Source organism: Sorex fumeus, unplaced genomic scaffold (assembly GCF_029834395.1).
Source record: "Sorex fumeus unplaced genomic scaffold, SorFum_2.1 ptg000106l, whole genome shotgun sequence".
Lineage (NCBI taxonomy): Eukaryota > Metazoa > Chordata > Mammalia > Eulipotyphla > Soricidae > Sorex > Sorex fumeus.
The window spans coordinates 1,571,685-1,579,214 of record NW_026606163.1 but is presented as its reverse complement, the minus strand read 5'-3'; the positions used below and the strand labels follow the sequence as shown (position 1 = coordinate 1,579,214).

Here is a 7,530-nt window from a genome sequence, read left to right as displayed (position 1 = left end):
ACCATGGGAGCACCTGTAAGGGCGATTAGAGGCTGCCCTAAAAGCCTCCATCTTTCTCGGAGAGTATGGCAAGCTACCGAGAGTATCCTGCCCACACAGTAGAGCCTGGCAAGCTACCCGTGGCATATTCGATATGCCAAAAACAGTAAAAGCAATGGGTCTCATCCCCCTTGACCCTGAAAGAGCCCCCAATATGGCAGCGTTAAGGATGAGCAAGGAGAAGCTGTTGAACTCTCAGGGACGAGCTAGGCTGCCAAAACGAAGAAGGACTAAAATGACTGTCTGTACTTTCAAGGCACATACACTGGCATTGGAAGAGTCCATTGAGGACCTGATGGTGCAAGCACAGAAGATCAAGTATGACATCATTGGTCTGACCGAGACGAGAAGGCATCAATCACATCATGCCATTTTTGACACTGGAGAAGAACTGTTCCTCAGAATATGCGACAATAGAGGCATCAGTGGTGTTGGTGTCCTTATCAACACGAACTTGACTATGAGCACTGATTCATTCAAATGCCTAACAACCCGAATCGGATGATTACACTTGAATATATGTGGCTCACTGCCAGCAGTTTCTAGCTTCGTTGTCTACACACCAAGATCCAACTACGATGAAGAAGAAATTAAGAAGTTCTACATTGAGCTGGAGAAGTTCTATGACGAAGACCGCACCTTCTACAAGATCATTGTCGGTGATTTTAATGCCAAGATAGGACCAAGATCAGCCGAAGAACTCCAGATCAGGACCCATGGCCTAGAATGGAATTAACAGGGTGAAAGACTGTCTGAGTTCATCATGTCGACCAAGATCATCCATGGTAACTCACAGTTCCAGAAGGCCGAATCTAAATGTTGGACATAGGAGTCTCCTGGTGGAAAATTCCACAGCGAAATTGACCACATCATATTCAATCATCGGTTTTGCCTGATCGATGTCACTATTGTTATAAAATTCCAAATGGAATCAGACCAGCATCTCCTTTGTGCAAAATTCTACTTCACAGAGCGGGGAGAAAGGACTACAAAGTTTAAGAAGAGAACTCTCAGAATGACTACCAACTGGGAGCTCTTTTGCACTATTGTGGTAACGTGGGAAGATGCCATTATTGACAACATTGACGAGGAATACCATCAACTGGTTCAGCACCTCCGTGACTGCATGAGGAATGCTGAGAGTGTGAAAGCCACAAAAAGATGCCTGGATTCGGAAACTCTTGAGCTCAATCGCCAAAGTGGTTTGGCATGAGCCTCAGGCAACCACAAGCTAATGTCTGAGCTCACAAAACTGTTCAGAGAAGCGATAAAGGAAGACCTCAAAGAGAGAAGAGCAGCAGTGTTGGCCAACATGGCAGAAGCCAGGAAAAATATTCGTAATGCTCGCCTGTCCTTTGCCAACTATAATAAGATCAAGATAACTGCCCTCCAACATCCTGATGGATCTATCACATCTTCCAGAAGGGCAATGGAGAAGATTATCCACGAGTTCTACACAGATGTCTTAGACAGCCACCTCCACAAGCCCACATACCAAATTCCGCAGTATGTATATGTTGTCCCCAACGCTCTCCCACTGAAATATGACATGCCATTTGGTTGGTAAAGAAGTGTACAGCACCTATTCCAGACCTGGACAGATCTGAACACCTGAAGAATATGCTACCAGTTCTCGTCAATACACTGGCTTGGCTCTTCACACACTACCTATCTGAATGCAAGGTTCTGTCCCAATGGAAAATCAGCAGGATCATTCTACTGTACAAGAAGGGAAACATCCATGACATTGGCAACTATCGCCCAATCTGCCTGTTGTCCATCATCTACAAGCTGTTCAGTTGAGTCATCCTGAATAGAATAGGCAGAACACTAGATGGAGGACAACCATCCAAGCAAGCTGGGTTCCGAAAAGGACTCAGCATGATTGACCATATCCACACGGTGACCAAGCTCATTGAGGTTTTATGAGAGTGCCACTCTGTCTAACATTCATTAATTTAAAGAAGGCCTTTGATTCTGTTGAGACTGAAGCGGTCATCAAAGCCCTAGACAAATAGGACGTTCAAACTTAGTACATCAGAATCCTCCAAGAGCTATATTACGGATTCGCCACCAGGATCTCACCATTCTACAAGGAAGTGATCATAGACATAATGAGAGGGGGTTTGGCAGGGTGGTACCATTTCACCAAAACTCTTTAATGCCACCCTCGAGAACATCATGCGACGACTGGAATGGGAAGAAATGGGAGTGAAGATAGACAGTCGGCAACTACACCACCTCCGTTTTGCTGATGACATCATTCTCACAACACCAAACATTAGCCAGGCGGTACAAATACTGGCCGACTTCAACCATGAGTGTGGAAAGGTCGGACTGAATATCACCAAGACAATGTCCATAAAAAAACAAACTAGTCCCTGACATTCCATTTGTTCTCAACAGAACAAACATCTTTGAATGCAGCAGCTATGTGTACCTGGGTGGAGAACTCAACATGAGGAGCAACTTGGCACCAGAACTGCACAGGGGATGAGAGTGGCATGGAGCTCCTTCAAGAGCGTTGAAGAAGTTGTAGAGAGGACAAAGAACCTCCAGCTCTGGGCACATCTTCTCAACTCCAACTCCACCATTCTTCCTGCACTAACATATGCCTCAGAGATCTGGGCCCTATGAAAACAGAATGAGAATTCTATTTGGATCACCCAAAGAGGAATCGAAACAGCTATGCTTGGAGTAACACAGTTCACTCAAGCGAGAGAAGGAATCCAGAGTTCCAACCTCCATTGATGATAGAGAATCAGGGACGCTGTCTTGTTGCCAAGGTGTCGAAAATCAGATGGACTGGACATGTAATGCGATTTAGAGATGACCACTGGACTAGAGATATTACCGACTGGATTCCTCAGGATGTCAACAGGATGCATGGCCACCCACCTACGAGATGGTCAGACTTCTTTGTCAAAACCCTGAACAAACGGTTTGAGGCTCTTCGTGTTCCTGGAGCGAGCAGATGTCATTGAGCTACACTAGCACGCGACAGGGATGAATGGAGACGTTACTGTTGCCTGCTTGAGCAAATCAATTAATAATGGGATGACAAGTGATACAAGTGATTCAGTAAATGAGTGCAGTCATTCTATGTCTGTCCCTCTTTCTGACTCATTTCACTTCACATTCTCTATGACCATCTACTTCTAAGCCAATTTCATGACTTCATCTTTCCTAACAGCTGCATAGTATTTCATTGTGTAGATGTACCAATGTTTCTTTAACCAGTCATTTGTTCTCAGTCACTCAGGTTGTTTCCAGATTCTGGCTATTGTAGACAGTGCTGCAATGAACGTACAGATTTAGATGTCATTTCTACTGTGCTTTTTTGCACTCTAGGAATATATTCCCAGAAGTGGCATTGCTGGGTCATATTTTAAAAAATGCTCATACTGTTTTCCAAAAAGGCTATACCAGTTGGCATTCCCACCAACAATGAAAGAGAGTACCATTGGTTGTTCTTGTTCTGTTTGATGTGTGCCAGTCTCTGTGATGTGACATGATATCTTATTGTTGTATTGATTTGAGACTTTATGCTGATTAGTGATGTAGAGCATTTTTTAAGTACCAAAGGCCATTTGTATTTCTTTTTTGAGGAAGCTTCTGTTTATTTCTTCTCCCCAATTTTTGATGGGATTGGAGGATTTTTTCTTGTACAATTCTATAAATGTCTTGTATATCCTGGAATTTAGAAGGGAACTAATGAGGATGCTTAGGGAGCTAAGTGAAACAACGGAATGAACCACAAGTAAAACACAAGAGGATTTGAGAGCAGAAATGAGGAAAACGCAAACAAAATTACAAACAGAAATGAAAGATCTAAAAAACCTGGTAGTGAATTTAAAAACTCAGTGGAAGGTCTCAGCAGCAAAGTAACAGCTGCTAAGGACAGAATCAGTGAGCTCTAAGGTGAGTTTCAGAGAATCTCCAGACAACAGCAGAAAATGGAAAAGAGCCTCAAAATAAACCAGCAGATGTTAAGAGAAATTTGGGGTGTAGCCAAGAGGAATAACATAAGAACCATTGGAGTCCCAAAGGGACAGAAAGAAAACCCTTATGAAGAAACTGTCAAAGGCATCATTGCTGATACATTCCCAGAGCTGAAGAGCACATGCGAGCAGATTCAGAAGACTGGGTACTAGTAAAAAAAATCCAGATAAAAATACTCCAAGACACATCTCTATCAGGATGATGAAAACCATAGATAGAGGTAAAATTCTGAAAGCTGCAAGATCAAAGAAAGAAACTGCTTATAAAGGAGCATCATTAAGATTCACAGATGAGGGGAGTATGGTGCCGCCAGCATGTCAACCTATACCTGTGAGGCGAGTGCATCAGCAGACTGATGGCACCTTCAGACTTCCAGATACCCCAAAATTGCCAGACCCTAAAAACCTGGGGCAATGTTTACCAAGAAAGTAAATGGCCAAAAGTTAGGTATGTGGGAAACACACCCACAAACCACTTCCAGCTCAGGTATATAATTGGAGGCATGGCCTCTCTAGTTCCTGATTGAACTGCTTAATGGCCATGATCCCAGAGACTCAGAAACATATCTCGAAACCCAGCGGCTTTTGGTAGAAATGCATCTGGTCTCTGCAGTAGGTTACCGGTGCTGGGCCAACCCAGGTGGGAATAGGTTTTGTGCCGTGGCCTGTTCCCCCTGGCGGCCCGGTGGCAGCCATTCTCCAGAGGTCACTGGACAGTCAGGTTTGGGCCCGCAGTGACGAGACACGCAGGGCCTCAAAGGATGGGGGTGGAGCCAGTCCTGTCCTCCCCACCCCAACGAGACCCCAAGTCATGGCCCACAAATGGCCTTTCTTATTCCTGATCAAGCTGCTTAATGGCTATGATCCCAGAGAATCAGAAACAAAGGTCGAAACCCAGTGGCTTTGGCAGAAATGCGCCCGGACCCCACAGTAGGTTACTGTTGCTGGGCCACCCCAGGGGGAAAAGGGTGTTGTCACTCCACCTGCTCCCCCTTGGCGGCTCAGTGGCCATCATGCTCCAGAGGCCATTGGACAGTCAGGTTTGGGCCCACAGTGATGAGACATTTTGGGCCTCATGGGAGGGGGGTGGAGCCTGTCCTTTCCTCCCCACCCCAACAAGACCCCAACTGCCCACGAACGGCCTTTCTGGCTCCTGATCAAGCTGCTTAATGGCCATGATCCCAGAGACTCAGGAGCAAATCTCAGAACCCAGCAGGTTTTGGCAGAAATCCCTCCAGATTTAAGTGTTAAAACTTCGGAATTTTAAGATCGCGCAGCCACTACTGCAGCCACGCGACATCATATGTAACCAGCAATAGAAAACAAATTGTCTACTGTTGCCTTTTTGGCAGATCTGAGTGTTGGGCAAAATCTCAAATAATAATGGCGGGTCTGGTGTCAAAATATTGAATGTGATCAAAGTAGAGAGAGAGAGTAATGTGGAAATTATATGCCCCACAGGTAGGGGGAGGGTGTGGGATGGGGTATACTGGGGTTGTTGGGGGTGGAGAATGGGCACTGGTGAAGGTACAGGTGCTTCATTGTACGACCAAGACTTAGACCCGAAAGCTTTGTAACTGCTCTCATGGTGATTCAATAAATAAAATTATAAAAAAATGAAAAAAAAGTAAGGTGGAGTTCATGCACAATTAAATCAGCTAATCAGTGGCTGAATAAGTAGCAGTACTCCTACATAAAAAAAAAAGATTCACAGATGACTTATATGATGAAACCTCAGGGTCCAAAGACAATGGTGAGATATAGTGAAAAAACTCAATAAAATAAATACATCACAAAGAATACTTTACCCAGCTTGGCTCAGAGTCACATTCATATCATATCAGAAGAAACAACACACATTTTTGCAGACAAACAACAACTCCGGAACTTCATAGACTCAAAACTATGGTTACAAGAACAACTAAACAAGCTATTATAAGGTAAGACAAGCCCTTCAAATACATCAAACTTCAGCAGAAAGATGGCTCAAAACCCCATAACAATGATCTCGCTCAACATCAGGGGCTAAATGCACCAATTTAAAGATACAGAGTGGCAGATGAATCAGAAAATTGAACCCAACATTCTGCTACCTACAAGAAACACATCTCAACAGTCAGAGCAAACACAAACTGAAAGTTAAAGGCTGGAAAACAATTCTACAGGCAAACTACTCCCTCAAAAAAGCTTGGGTAGCCATAGTGGTATCAGATCACATTGATTTTAGGCTGAAGACTGTCACAAGAGACAGTGAAGGTCATTTCTTATTGATCAAGGGATCTGAACATCGGGAGGAACTCACACTCCTAAATGCAGATGCACCTAAAGAGGGACTGACGAAATACCTAAAACAACTACTCATTGACTTGAAGAAAGGCATCGATAGCAACACAATACTAGTTGGAGATTTCAACACCACTTTATCACCTTCCAATAGATCAACCAGACTCAAGCTCAACAAGGACTTTATCTGAGGGAAGAAATGGAAGAGAGGGGCTTAGTATATATATATATACGGGACACTTCATCCTCAAAAACTGAATACACATTCTTCTCAAGTGTTCATGGAACATTCTACAAGATAGACCACATGCTTGGCCACAAAACATAACTTTTACATAAAATTAAGAAGCTAGAAACTGTTTCAACGATCTTCTCGGATCATGATGCCCTGAAAATAGAAGTGAATCACACACACACAAACAGAAAATCAAATCAAACACCTGGAAATTAAACAGCTCACTACTAACAATGACTGGCTTAGAAAGAAAATAGGCAACTTTAATGAAAATTTAAAAGTTTGTGCATTTAATGCCACTGTCAATAGAGTAAAAAGGGAATGCACTCTAAATTATGTGGATTAGAAATACTGATAGTATTAAGTATTTTATAAAAGAAGAGCAAACTAAATGCAATCATTTCAAAATTTCTGTGGAACAGAATTTGCCAAGAACTCTTAATATCAATGGCAAGAACCAAAAAAATTTTTGAAAGTTTGAAATGTGACTTGAATACGCACTTTTTCTGAAGAAAAGATACTAGGGTTCAGAGAGTTAATACAGTGGGTAGGACACTTGCCTTGCACACAGATGACCTCAGCTTGACCTTTGACAACATATATGGTTCCTAAAGCACTGCCAGGAGTGGTCCCTGAGCTCAAAGTAAGTCTTGAACACCACAAGGTGTGATTCCAAAACAAAATAAAACAAGGCAAAAGAGGAGCTAGAGCCATAATACAGTGGGTAGGGTGCTTGCATTGCATATGTCTGATCCAGGCTCGCTCCCTTGCAGCTCAGATGCTCCCCGGAGTGCTCCATGAGTGATCCCTGAACACAAAGCCAGGAGCAAGTTTGCTTGGTGTGGTCTTCCAACCAAACAAAACATCTAAAAAGCAAAAACCAAAAATGAAAATATATTAATGGCCAATAAGCTCACGAGTCCCTGTTTCTGCATGTTCTTGCTAATATTCGGCATTGTCAGTGTTTTAGAT

At 43.3% G+C, this 7,530-nt stretch overlaps 1 pseudogene; it reads left to right on the top strand.

Annotated features, from left to right (window-relative positions):
- Window positions 1–988: 988 nt before the first annotated feature.
- LOC130042597 (uncharacterized) lies at window positions 989–1,812 on the top strand (annotated as a pseudogene).
- The last annotated feature ends 5,718 nt before the right edge of the window (window positions 1,813–7,530 follow it).